The following is a 14381-nucleotide window of genomic DNA, read 5'->3' as shown; positions in this document are numbered from 1 at the left end:
TTAGGATTCATGAGTTCCATTAGGAAGCCATAAGGTATCTGATCAAGGGAGGAACCAAACAGATGTAGGGGGACAAACGTTACATGTTATTTTGGGGGTCAGTTGGAGAGAGGCAAGGCAGAAACTGGATCATTCAGGAGCTGTTATAATGACCTAGAAGACTTTGCAGACAGCCACAGGACTTAGCAACTGATTACATAGGAGGGAAGAGGCAGGGGGAGGTGACAGTCTAAGTGCCTGAGAGAGTGACGATGTCATTTCTAGAAAAGACAGGAAGAGGGACAGAGCTCACACAGGGTGCGTGGATAAGGGGCTCGGTGGAGAGGAGGAAGAGGGGCTTGGTTTTAGATGTTTTAATACAAGATGCCACAGGTCACCCCGGTGGCAGTGGATGGAGTGGACGGTGGTGAGGGCCCAGGCTTGGTGTCAGAGCTCAGAGTTCAAATCCGGGTTCTGCCACTTCTAAGCCGTGTGGCCTTGATCAAGGGTATGACCCCTCTGCACACCACTGTCTCCGAGTAAAATCGGAACAGTAAGAGAACTCCTAAGAAGGATTGCATACATTCCTGTCAAACACACCCACAGTAAGTGCTGGTACACGTTTGATTTTATTCTTACGAGAGACAACTGTAAGTTGTGTAACGGGCAGTTGGAAATACAAGCCAGAAGCTCAGACAAGGGTCAGGAGGTCAAGACTAGGGAGTCTTTGCGGCACGGTGGGGACGTGTCAGCCGGGCAGGGGCGAGGTGGAGGCGTGCGGACCCTTGGGGAGCGGGCACGTGCGGGAGGGGCCCCCGCGCCGCCGTGGTCCCTGCCCCGTGGATGTTGCTTCCGCAGCTCTTTCCAGCCTTGCCATTTTCCAGCAGTTTCCTGATGGTTCCATGAAGCCTCTTCCCCACTGGACTCCATGAGCCAAGCCCCGAGCTGCTTCCCAGCTCCCAGCTCAGAGCCCAGCACACAGTCATTATTTGTTGTTTGAAGGAATCCGGTGGGGAAGGAAAACTTGCGGGGTGGGGGGATGGGGATTTGTGTTGCCGCAGAAGAGCACTTGATGGAGAAGAAAATGCTGCGACGAGGCTGGGGCGGGGGGGAGGTCAGCCTTGACCTGGTGCCCTGTGGTTCGCGCAGCCGCGGTCTACCCAGGCTTATTAAACGGCAGAACGGTTTTCCTGAGAACAGAGCCTTGGAAGGCCGTCAGCCAAGCAGATCTAATCACATAAGCAAGTGAAAAATAAACAGCTGGTGTCTGGAATGGCTGATCAGAAGCTGGGGAGAGAGGTGTGGCTCTCTCCGGGGTCTCCCATCCCCTCCGCAGGGCACATCCCTGAGTCTCAGGCCACATCCAGTGACTCTGACCGCTGATTTACTGCCGGGGATTGCCAAAGGCTCTATGACCATCATACATGATTCTCAGGGCAGGGAAACGATCTTTCCTCTCTTCTGAGAGGGAAGACGTCACGGGTGGGTAGTCCGTGTCCTTCAATCATCCATCACTGTCAAGACACACGCAGACGCGCCGGGACTCTACAATGTGACCGTGTAGAAGGCGCCAGTCCTATCCTAGAGAAGGCAGGAAGGGCCCTCGGGGACCGTCCCCTGCAACCTCACGGCCTCATTTAATGATGAGAAACCGAGGCCTTGGAGAGAACCAGGGGATCAGAGGCAGCTTTACTGAGCACGGAGGTGACCTGGCACGGCGCTGGCTGCTCCCCGGGTGTCCGTCACTTAAGCCTCATACATGCTTTCTTGTAGGTTGTGGGAGGCGCTAACATGTGTGTCTTACTCAGGGAGGGCAACGCACTTGCCCACAGCCCCAGGGAGCGGCAGAGATGTGGCCCAAACCCCGAGTCCTTGCCTGCTGTGTGGCCGGGGGACGAGGTCACGTGGTGTTGACACCCCCGGGGAGCAGCAAAGGGCTGCTTGTTCTTCCTGCTCCGTGGTCGCCAAGGGTGGCTGGGGTCTCCTCTTCGTCACCTTCAGGCAGGGAAGGCTCCAGCTTCAAGGGCCAGGAGGGGCGAGGGAGTCAGGGGCGCACCTGCCCTTCAGCATCAGCCAGAGGGCACCCCTCACGGTTAGTGGCCAACGAGGGCCACTTGCCGCGCTCAACCTCAAGGGAGCGGAGAGGGCGACGCGACGGTGCGGCCGGAGACCCACGGGGAATTCCTGGTGGCTGCGCCAATAACCACCAGCCACGACCTTCCCATCGCCCCGCCCCTCCCAACAAGCAATGAGATTCTCCCCCGGGGGCAGAGCCCTCACTGCCCTCCTGTACCGCATTTTCTGCTTTCCCAGACCGTCTCCCTCTGCCTGGCTGAAAAAAAAAAAAAAAAAGCAAAACCTTTATTCTTTCTTATGGCAACTGCATAAATATAAATATGTTGCTTTGAGAAGCTCACAAAGACTCAGAGAACAGATTCTCCTGCTGGGCTTCCAGAAACCAACCCTGCCGCCACCTTGATTTTGAACCACGAGAGACTAAATTCCTGCAGTTCTAGAACACCAGTTTGTGAGAACTTGTCAGGGCAGCCCTAGGAAGTGGACACGCCGTCCGAGAAGCATTCTATTTCAAGCTGAAGATTAGGTATGTTCTTTTCCTCTCGTGCATTAGCTCTCATCCCTTCTAAGATTTTTGAAACTTCTAGGCATACGTGGAATTACTATTTTGTACCTCATACAAATAGAAGGCCATTGATGGGCCTCAGCCTGTCCTTCTAGTTTCCCCTTGAGCTCAGATCCTACATCCTCTGTAAGCCACGGCTGCCTGGACCAGCCCCGAGAACTCCAGCCCTGATAGATGCTCTGGGACAGAAACAGCACATGGGCTTTGGCCCCATACGGACCAGGATTCCATCTCAAGCTGCGCCATTTAAACCAGTGCCTGTGGCTTTGGGCGAGCTGGTTCTCCGGCCTGAGAGTCATCCACTGAATTGTGAAAGGTTAACCCTTTCTGTTCCACGGCATTATCATAGGAGTAAATGGAATGGTTTATGGGAACACTGGCCCAGTGCCTGGCACGTGGAAGCATTGTTTCTGCTTTGAGTGACCAGTGCGGGCAGAGAGCCGGGTGCCTGAGTCTCCCGGGCTCCTCAAAGCATTGTAACAGCTGCCAAGTCGGTGCTCGGAAAGCACGAGGTGGTCCTGCCTTCTCTAAGTCCAGGAAGACAGTGAACTAGCTTGACAGGTGGAGGGCAGACTCAGCAGGGCCTGACTGGTGTGGCTTAAACACACGTCCTGAAATTCTATTTTTGCACTTGCATCCTTTGGGAAGTTATTCTGTTTATCCTGGGCTTTGCACTTGCATCTTTCGAAGCATCGGTGGTAACTTAGGAAGCCCCCACCACCCCAGTGAGAACGAGCTAGCTTATTAGAGTCTTGCCCCGTAAGACGGGATGCAGTTAGGAGACCCAGGGAGCCGGAAGGAGGACTCAGTTCAGACAGGCGCGTCCCCGGAGGCCGTCCTGTCCTTTGGGGTGCGCGGGGGTTGGCTGAGGCACAGAGCTTACGGGATGGGCTGCAAGGTTGGATGTCGGTGGTCCCCACACCCCAAACCTTCATAGTGGCTTTCTGCAACCAGCCAGGGGGCCCAGGCAGGACATTCCACCCCCTGACCTCAGGTCCTCACGCGTTAAATGAGGGTGCCGGGCTGGACAAACCAGGGGCCCCTCAGGCGGCGAGGTCCCTGACGTCACTAACTAGAGCTCTCCCTTTGCTCTTATGCCTGGATGGGGGCCTGTCTATTACTATGTGCTCGGCTTCAAGGAGCAGGAAATGCAGCCAAAGGCGGCTTTAGCAATAGAGACACTCGATTAACTCAGGGAACTAAAGACTCACACTCCGGGGCTGGACAGGCGGCCGGTCAGCCCCCCGGGGGCCTCACGTCCCCCTGCTCCGCGGGCCCATCTGGTTTTTCTTCCGCCTTGCGTCCCCCCAGCAGCACAGAATGGCTTGGCCCCCGCTGCTCCTGACAGCAGGAGCACAGATCTTTCCCACGAGTGACTCCCCTCGCATCCCATTGGTCAGGGCTGGGTCACACGTCCGCAAACCAGGCCCCGCCCACCTGCACGGATGCCCAGGTGTGTGTGGACCAGATCCGAGTTCTGTTGGCGGGAGAAGAGGAGAGATGCCCGGTAGGGATGGGGGAGGGAGGGCTCCAGCTCCCTGGCCACGTCGGTGACATGGTCACAACCACGGCTTTCGGAGACAGTCCTGGCCGGGATCACGGCATTAACGACAGCTTTATTCCTATAGAAAATAAAACTAGTTTAAGGATAATCTGCTTTGCAAACCACTTCTGGGAAATTCCATGGACAAGATGTGGGGCTGGTCTCTGTTTTACCCCCAGCCCGTGCAAGGGACGCCTCGTTGGGGGCCTGTTGTAGGCAGGCCCGGGGTCCTCAGGACAGTGGTCTCCATCGTGATGCCAAGGGTCTGGTGAGCGAATCAGAGAGCAGAGGGGTCTCCATGGAAACCTCTAAGGACCAGTTGCCCTGCACAGAGCATCCGCTGAAGCCCCTCCAACGGGGGCCCGGCTGCTGACAGGAGGCTGATGCCTGTCTCCGCTGTGTTCTCCCAAAGGCCTCAGCTGCCCTTGATTTTCCAGTGGAAACAGTTTCCGCATCACAGCCCAGTGTAGACACCAGAACCTGGGCAAGCGGGCGAAGGAGCGGAAGTGAGACAGGGAAAGTGAAGGCGGGCACTGCATGAGATTCTGTTAGAGAGGAGAGATGTAAATGGACAACAGAGGCTGAAGGAGTGAAAATAATGTAGTTTTAAAACTGTAGACTTCGGGCAGCGGAATCTGCCCCAGGCAGCCTGCTGTGTGGACCAAACACAAGATGTGGAGATGGGCCACCCTGGCTCTGACATTTATGACTTACGTGATTTGGGACAAGAAGCCTAATTTCCCTGAGCCTCAGTTTCCTCATTTGTAAAGTGGAGACAGTACCTTCCCCATAGGGCTGTTGTGAAGATTACAGATAATACTGTTAGAGACTCGGGCATGCGATAAAGTAAAACAATGGAAACTTTTTCTATCTTGAGGGTCAGTATGATGTCACAGAAAGAGCACAAGCTTCAGGCAAGAGAGGCATCTAAGTTATATCCTGTTCCCTGTGGCTGTCGACAGGTCATTAAACACACCTCTCTGAGAATCTGCAGGACGGACCTGCTGTCTACCTTGTCAAGATGAGACAAAGTGTTCTTTAAGTATCCAGCGTGGACCGGGTACATAGTAACTTCTTAGTAAGTGGTGCATATTGTTGTTATTATTATTATTATTATTGCCAAATTTTCCATGAAAATGTAGTCAATTCCTGAACCTGACCTTTGGTATGATTGTTGCCACGGTGATGACAAAGTGCCTGGCACCTAATTGATGCTCCAGAAGCATTTGCAACGGACGAGTGAGTGGAAGAATGAATGGTGGTGGACAATTGTTGCGTGCTCCGCCCCACCCCCCGCCCTCCCAGAGGACGTGGCTAAAAGCCAAGAGCCCAGCAGTGGCTCTCAGGATACAGCCACTCCCCTCCCCTGGCCAGTCTGCCACGGGCCCGTTCATGACACTGCCGTATCCCTGGCCTGGTCTTCAGGGTCGGAATGTACCCGCCCTGCTGCATCTCCTGGTTTCGCACAGTTTAGTCTTTATAGACATGAGAGAGGGCTAAGGGCACCGCCCTGACCACCTTCTACCGACAGACCGTGTGTTCATCTCCTAGGGTCGGGTGACACCGCTACCAATGGGGTGGCTTAAAACAAACCAAGTCAAAACAAACAAACAAACAAACCAAGTCTACTCCCTCACGGTCCTGGAGGTCAGAGTCCAACACGGGTCTCCCTCGGCTACGGTCAAGCGTCAGCAGGGATCTGGTCCTTCTGGAGGCTTGGAAGGAGTCCGTCTCCTTGCCTTTTCCAGCCTCTACCTTCTTTGGCTTGTGGCCTCTGCCTCCGTCTTTAAGATCAGCGTTGTCCAGTGAGTCCTTTTCTGCTGCCCATTCGGACGCTGATTCTTCCCACCTGGGGCTCTGTGATCACAATGGACCCGCGCAGACAGCCGGGATCCTCCCCACGTCCAGGTCAGCTGGCTGACAACCTCAAGCTCACCTGCACCCTCCACTCCCCTGCGCCACGTCGAGTGACGTATTCGCATGTTCCAGGGATTTGTCCCAGCCCCTTGGCAGGGCCGTTATTCTGCTACTTATGGACCGTGTCACAGGGGCCTGCCTTTCAAATCCACTGAAGGTGCTAGAAGGGTTTCCAAGAAGAACAGCAACTCTGTACATGATAGTTCTTGGACTTCCTTAGCTGTATGTCTTTGGTTCTTTACCTTGAAGCGTAAAAGTCATCCTGCTAGCCTGTAGGTCCTAGGAATTTCCAAGAGAAAGTTCTGTTATTAACTTTCAGTTACTCACTTATCCATTCATTTATTCAATAATTTATTAATTCAACATGTATTTATGGAACACCTATTATAAGCCAGCTCTCTTGTAGGCCACGGAGACACAGCACAAACCGCACAGACGATGCCGCCGTTTTCATGAAATATACATTCTAGTGGTGAAGAAAAACAATAGACAAGCAAAATATTAGTACCTTAAAATGATCTTGGAGACAGACAAGTGGGACACAGAAAGCAGAGATGAGATAACGAGTGACCAGTGGGGTGGTCAGGGACGTCCCCTCTAAAGAAGTGACATTTCAACAAAGACCTAAATGCTGGGGCCCCCATGGGAGGCTCCAGGGGTGAGAGCGGTCCAGACCAGGACACTGCAGGTGCAAAGGCCGCGGGGCACAAGCCAGCTGGGCCTGTGGAAGAGCCAGGAGGGAGGCCAGCGCGGCTGCAGACGGTGAGCGGGGAGGAGGGCGGTGGGCAGCAGGGTTGGGCAGCTTGACGGCTGGTCAGGCCGAGCTTCAGGGGCCGAGGCAAAGGGTGTGTCTGTCTGTCAGGGAAAGCTGTGGGAAGGGGTTTGCTCTATTTATTAAAAAAATCTTTTGTGTATGTATTTATTTTTTTTGGCACGTGGGATCTTAGTTCCCCGACCAGGAATCGAACCTGTGGCCCCTGCATTGGAAGCGCAGAGTCCCAACCACTAGACCGCCAGGGAAGCGCCGGGTTTGCTCTGTTTTTGATGGCAAGGTGTGAACAGAGCTTAGTGATGGATCTTGGGTGTAGGACAATCGCTTGGGTTGCTTGGAGGCTGGGGGGAGACAGGCTGACAGGGGTCCAGGCAGGAGATGACAGGAGAGAGGCAGTGAGGACGGACAGGAGATGCTTCTGGGCATGTGCAGAGACAGAGTCGACAGACTGCTGGCGGATTGTATGTGCTGAGGGGCTGGGGGTTGGGGGGGGTGGTATGACGGATGCCAGAGCATCTGGCCTGTGAACCGGTGCTGTGGAGGAGGGGAAATTCCCCCTCTGATCCCTCTTGAGCTCTCCTGGCGGGACCAGTAATAAAATCGACACAACGCAGATGAGCGGGAGAAAGAGAAACATTTAATTCACGCACACAGATCTAAATTCTCATAGAAATGGGCCCTGAGAAGCGGCCGGGAGGAATTGACAGGACAAAGAAACTTAGGTTTGGGTGCTTAATTAGCAAGGAATTTAAGCTCTGGGCTTGGGTACTAAATTAGTAAAGAAGGAACAAGGTTTGTTTATCCAGGCTGCTCAGCCCTGAATCCCCATCTCTGGTGATGAGGATGTCTCTTCCTCCTGTACCGGGATGGCCCTTCACATGGAGGATTTAGTTCCTGCTTTCAGGGGGACAGAGAGGAGGGTCACAGTGACCCTCTTGCATCGGCCGTTTCTTCAGTAACTTTAATTCAGATTAATCAATATGCCAGGGAGGCACATTTTGGGGCAGCCCGCCCTGGGCCCCAACAAAACTGAGAGGCACGTCTAGGAGGACCGGGGTTTGCTGCTGCCGTTGTTTTGTTTTGGGTCAGAGAAGGATTTGGAACGCAGAGGCCAACTTTGAACAAGTTTGAGACGTGTTCAGATACTCAAGTGGGACTGTCAGGGAGGAAGTCAGGTGAGGAGTCTGGGCCGGACGGAGATACCATGTTCATGAAGATGGTGTTTAGAGCCGAGGTCTGGGTGTCTCCCCGAGGGAGGCTCTGGTGACGGGATGAGATGTCCCCATCAGGAGATGCAGCCTCTGGCAGGTCTCTGCCCCCTCCCACGGGCACCACCACATCCCACCTCCCCCCACCCCCAGGGTGAAGCCCTGAGGCGCTTGCTTCAGGCACTAAATTTAACACCTCCATAATCAACATAAATAAAATTTCCATGCATTTTTTAAAAATAAAAATTAATGCAAAAAACCCCACAACAAGCAAAGTAGCAAAATGTTTAAATAAAGACAGAACTATTACCAGTGTGGAGCCATATCAGAGCCCGAGGCAAAAGGACAAGTAGTACTTCTCATCCTGTCTCTATTTAGAAAGTGAGGCACCTCACTCCCCCACCATCACCCCATCCTCCACACCCTGCACCTCTTCTGGGGCCCCAGCGGCTCTCAACCCCCTGCACAGTGGAAACAATTGTTGCATTTTTTTTTAAAAAAATGCAGATGCCTGGGCCCAGCCCCGGGCCAGTGCGAACGGAATGCCAGCGGGTGGGGCCTGAGCATCTTACTATTTAAGCTCCCCGGCTGGTTCTCCTGTGCCCGGGGCTGGGAATCACTGTGGCTGTCAGAGTCCGGAGGGTCCCTGGAAAGCCAGCCATCCTCTCTCTGCGGGTTCTTAGCAGACAGAGGGGGAAGAAAGTAATTGCATTTTTTCTGCGCAGAAACTGGAGACAAGCCAGAGTACTAGGAATCGTTCTGTCAGTCCCAGACCTGCTGGTTCCTGGAGAGGCTCCTGCACACGTGGTGCCCGCCGGCTTCCTCGGCTGCCCCGCCAGCCTGGGCAGTCCTGAGCAGCCTCGCACTAAGCACCCCGGGCGCCGGGGCCCCCTTCTCCCCCACTGACGTGGACCTCCCCAGAAAGGTGCTTGTGAGAAACAGATTCAATGCCAGTACCTTTCTGTGCCACGAGCAGGCTGAGGGCAGCTATACTTACCGCTACTATTCAACGACAGCTTCTATAACAGTGATGTTGAGGATGAAGGTGTGCTTTCCTTTAGCCGAGTCGACAAATTCCACGGATTTGTTTGTTCACACCTTTGGGAGGATCTACTGTGTGGGCCTCTGGGGTGCTGTGCTCGTTTAGTCAGTCAATGAAGGTTTCTTATTCATGTACTTCCAGCCAGGTGCTTGGGGTGGGATGGTGGGTAATAAAAGACCAAGCCCTCCCCGCCGTGGTGCATACAGAGAAACAGAGGATAGGTCAAAGAACAAACAATTGTAGGGGCTTCCCTGGTGGTCCAGTGGTTGAAACTGTGTGTTTCCAATGCAGGGTGTGTGGGTTCAATCCCTGGTTGGGGGACTAGGATCCCACATACTACGTGGTGAGGCCAAAAAAAAAAAAAAAGAATAAACAGATGTATAATATAGTGTTGAGTGGAGGTTATGCTTTATTTTGAAGAAAAATCAAGCCTAGTAGAAGCACAGGGAGCCCCTGGGAGCTACGGTGACATCTGAGCAGAGCTGGGAATGAGGTGAGGAGTGAGTCATGCCATAATTTGGAAACTTCTCCAGGCAGGGAACCACAGTGCAAAGGCCCTGGGGTAGAAACGCTCTTGGCTGTTCCAGGAATCACAGGGCTTTACATAATTAATACTTAACATGTGAACGGAGTTTTACACATCAGTGTTTTCTGTTCTCACCAACCATAAGAGAACTCAGCCTTCAGGGTGCTTCTGGAGAAGCAACCATTTGCTCTTGGAAATTACATCAGCTTCACTTTTCTGTATCCGTAGTGAATTTCCCCCTCTTCTTCCAGCCTTTGCTGTTTGGTCCCAAATCATCTTCTTACTGGGGAAATCAGTCGGAGGTTTCTTTTTATAACCTTTCTCATTCTGGTTGATTTAGCTATTATTGCACCATTTTTATTTCTTCCTAAAGTATTCAGATTTAATTACATGTTTTTCTTCTGCCTCTGGTTCAAGTGTGCTAATTATGTGGTATTTAGTCTGTCTCAAGTTTATTATTAGACTTTTCATTGTCCCTGCATTTGCTAAATTGTAGAGAATTTGTATTTTTAGGGCTCTTTCCATTCATGGTGTCATTCCTTAACAAGGAAAGTTAAAAAATACGTATATAAAAGTAGGCTGAACTCAATGTTTCCACCTCTGGGTGTAGAATCCTACTTAGTGAATGAGGCTGGTAATTCTGTGGTCAGCCAGCTGGTAAGTATTACTTTAGGGAAGTTAACTCGGTACTAGAGCTTTTTCTTACAACAAATGGTTGGAAAACCAGGGGCATTGAGATACTGAAGTGATGTCTCATCACTGGCTTTGGGTACCTGTGGTGTGGCTCTTGCTTTAGCATCTGGCTTTGAGGATGAATATAAAGTGATCCACATGGATGAACCATGGCCTGGCCCGGAACCTGTGACTCCGCTGTCCCATGGCCAGTTTCTGGTACAAGGAGGCAACTGGCCGACAGCACTGCATGGCCCCTCCCTGCAGCATTAAGGAAGCCCCACCTGCCCACCTCTTTCTGGCCATTTCACGGCTCATCCCCAGCTGTACCATAGAAGGTCAGCAGTGGGACTGCTATCACTACTGTTCTCACCCGGCTCATTTGTTCATTTGTTCACGCATTCAGTCAACAGACACCTGCTGAAGAGTGACTGTTTAAGGGCCCAGGAGAGAACTGTGTACAGAACAACCAATGTCCCTGCTCTCGTGGAGCTTCTATTACACGGCAGGAAAAGTACTCTTGAGAAAAACCAGTAAAAATACAAAATGCCAAGGAGAGTGGTAGATTGGAGCATTGTCCCCGGATTCCCCAAAGCCTGCTCATATTAGAATTAAGCATCACACGTTGCTATGGACAGTGCGGCTCCTTGCCGGGAAATAGAGTCCATTCTGGCCTCTGGACACTGGGCGTGGCAGGTGACGCACCTGGGCCTGTGGGATATTGGTGGGCAACGTAAGCAGAGGCTTCCAATATGCTCATGGGTGTTGGCTTGCTTCTTGTACTTCTGCCATTGCCGTGAGAACATGCCCCGAGTAGTTTCTGGTCCCAGAATAATGGGACACTTGTGGCACCGACTTGACCCCAACCTGCAGCCTGGAGACCCGCCCAGCAGATCCAAGGTGGCAGCAGAGCTGCTCAGCTGAGCCCACCGGGATCAACCAGTCCTGTAGCCTGTGGACCCGTGAGCGTGAGTGTAAAGGCTTGCTCCTGGACATGACAGTCTGAGGGGTGATTTGTTACAGAGCATTGTCACTGGAAGAGCTGCCTAATACAGGTGTCAGGTCGAACAGAAATAAAACAGAGAGAGGGATGGGGGTACCCACAGTGCAGGGAAAGAGGAGTGACCTCCACTGCAGGCCACGCCGCAGGCTTTCTGGATACGTGACATCTGAGCAGGAGACTGGGGCATTCCCACTTGTCAGGGGAGTCATGATGTGCCAGACACTGAGTGTCCCGTTTATTGTTCATACATTTTATGTGGCAGGTGCTGCTATGATCTTTTTTTTTTTGGCCGCACCATGCGGCATGCGGGATCTTAGCTCCCGACCAGGGATCGATCCCGTGTTCCCTGCATTGGGAGCTCGGAGTCTTAACCACTGGACCGGCAGGGAAGTCCCTCATTTTTAAGACAAGGAAACTGAGGCACAGAGCGGCTCTGTGACCTGCCCAGAGTCTCACACACAGCAAGTAGGAGGACTGGGATTCTATTCTGTTCCAACCCCAGCTGTACACGCCGAGTGTCCTTCTGGCACTGACCACCTGGAGTCCGCAGAGGCCCCACAAGTCAAGGCCTGGTCCCCAACAAGACACTCTTGTTTCACAGGCCACTGGGACCCCTGACTGACCGGCTATAGTTCCAGAGTTTCCATGACCCCCTCAGGCTTGATAATTTGCTAGTACAGCCCACAGAACTCAGGAAAGTGCTGCACTTATATTTACAGTTTATTATAAAGGACATAGGTAAGGAGAACCAGCCAGATAAAAGGAGCAGAGAGGTGAGCTCTGAGGCATGTGTTCAGCAACAGGAAACCACGGGGTCCAGAGTGTTTACCAGGGTTTCACAGGTGGGCACGATTGATTGAGTCATTGTCTGTGTGATTGAACTCAGTCTCCAGCTCCCTTCCTCCCTGGAGGTGGGATGGCCCAAACCCCCTACCTTCTAATCACACGGTCTGCCTTTCCAGTGACCAGCCTCATCCCGACCCATCTAGGGACCCGCCTTGAGCTGCATCCGTAGCATCACAAAGACACTCCTATCAAATCCTGAGCGCTTGTAAAGCTCTGTGCCAGGAACAGGGGAAAACCATCATAATTCAAACTTCCTGAACAGACTAAATAGCCGAATAGACTCAGCAAAAGAAAGACTTCGTAAACTGGAAGAAAAACCTGAAGAAATCACCCAGGAGGCACAAACTGAGAGATGATGTTGTGGAAAATGTGAGAGGTTAGGGGACGCAGAGAAGAACATGGGAACGTCCCTCCAAGTCTAATAAGGTGGGGAGGAAGGAAGAGAAGGAGGGAAGAGCAAATGCGATGATGTAACGGCGGAGAACTTCTAGAAACGATGGGAAAACTAGCTGCTTCTGCTTCAGGAGGCTGAACTATTTAAAAAGACATCTGCATCTGAGCATAACAGAGACACTGTAGAAGAGCAAAGATAAAAGATCTTAAATCCATCCAGAGAAGGAGGGAGGAAAACACTGGTTGTACCCAGAGGAATTGCAGCTGGGCTGATGCCTGATTCCTCAGTCATAACGAAGCCAGAGACACGGGATGACAGCTTGAAGTACTGACCTAAAAGGACCAGAAAGAGGAAGAGAATCAACGTAATCGAGGCTGTTGAAGTAGCAAGGGGAAGGAAAAAAAATGGGTTTTTTTTCAAGAAGCACAGAGGTGCCATCAGTTGGACTTGTGGGTTAGCGAGTAGGTTGCCTTCAGTCACAGTTCTGAGGGTTTCGTGTTGATTGCTGTGTCACCTGAATTACTAGGTCACCATCATCCGAAACTGGAAGTCAGGAAGGACTGACTTGGAGGGAAAGAGGATGAATTTAGGGGTTTTGTTGTTGTAGGGTTACTGGATTTTTTCTGATTATAAATGGAAAACAAGATGTGGATAATGTACATGAGTGTTCATTTTAATAATCTCTGTAATTTTCTGCAGTTTGAAATATTTCATAATATTTTAAAAAAATAAAGTGACACATGTCCATGGAAGAAAATTGTCCCAAAACACACCAAAGGGAAACGTAGCCACTTGTAACTAACGGGTGACGCCCTGTTAAAACTCCTCGGTGGGGATTTTGAATGTCTTCGCGTTTTGATGCCGGTGGAACCTGCGGGCAGGCGCTAAAAAGTCTGGGGCCAGTGGACCTGCTGATTAGGTTTGGTGGGTGGCTCGATCGCCTGCTTCGTCTTTGGTTGAAACGTTTGCAGTTCAAGCAGAAGACGGGATGGGTGGGGGGAGCATGAAAGGGCGTTCCCAGCCCTCCCGCACCCTGCTGTCTGCCCACTGCCGTGAACTGGGGTCCAGAGGCGAAGGTGAGCCGTGAACGTGCCTCGAGCTGCCTGCTGTGTATAAGGCAATTCGCTCCAGGATGTGTCAGGTGGCAGCTCTATTTTTGAGCACTTTCTCGTCAACTGGGAAGAAAATATCTGACAGGCAGAGATCCTCAGCCTTTCGGGTAGCGAGTTAATTTACAAGCAAACAGGAAGGGAAGTTCAGAGATCATCACAATTTGTTCCTCTCGGCGGAGGGTCTGGGAGGATGGACTCAGGGCTGGGACCCGGGTCGGGGGGGAGGGGGCCGGGGTTCAGCTCGGGCTCCCCAGGGCGGAAGCAGCCCGTGGGGACGCCGGCTCCATCAAGGCTTCAGCATCTTGCTCTGAAATTCACAGCGGTGCGGGGGTAGGAGGGAGTTCTTTTCTGTTAGTCACGCGGGTTTGAAAAGCTCTGAGCAAGAATAATAAAAACGATGACAGCAACCGCAGCCACGTGGGGAGTGCCGTGGGCCGGGCGGTGCCACGTGCACACGCGCGCGCGCACACACGTGCCCCGCGTCATCCAATCAGCCAGCACGCCCTGGGCGAGGGTCAGAGGGTGGCAGGCTGTCTGTCCCTCCCAGGGCCAGCGAGGATCATGCCCTTGACATTCAGACTCATCATCCCAGAGCCAGACTCCTCCCCCTGCCCCTGCCCCCCGCAGGAAATACTCCTCTGCCTCCGTGGTCCCAGAGGGACCAGAGAACCGGAGGCCACGCCCCCTCCCCAAAGCCCGCCCAAATCACCCAAACCAGCCAATCTT

At 52.5% G+C, this 14381-nt stretch overlaps 1 protein-coding gene across 4 annotated transcripts in view; it reads left to right on the top strand.

Moving 5' to 3' along the window:
• Positions 1–14381, top strand: part of GPR45 (G protein-coupled receptor 45) — a 96776-nt gene that overhangs the window by 54605 nt on the left and 27790 nt on the right. The window lies entirely within an intron of this gene.

This window comes from Balaenoptera borealis, assembly GCF_965194805.1.
Source record: "Balaenoptera borealis genome assembly, chromosome: 15".
NCBI classification, from domain to species: Eukaryota; Metazoa; Chordata; class Mammalia; order Artiodactyla; family Balaenopteridae; genus Balaenoptera; species Balaenoptera borealis.
The sequence above is the reverse complement of the archived record's forward strand: the minus strand, read 5'-3'. Positions and strand labels throughout refer to the sequence as shown.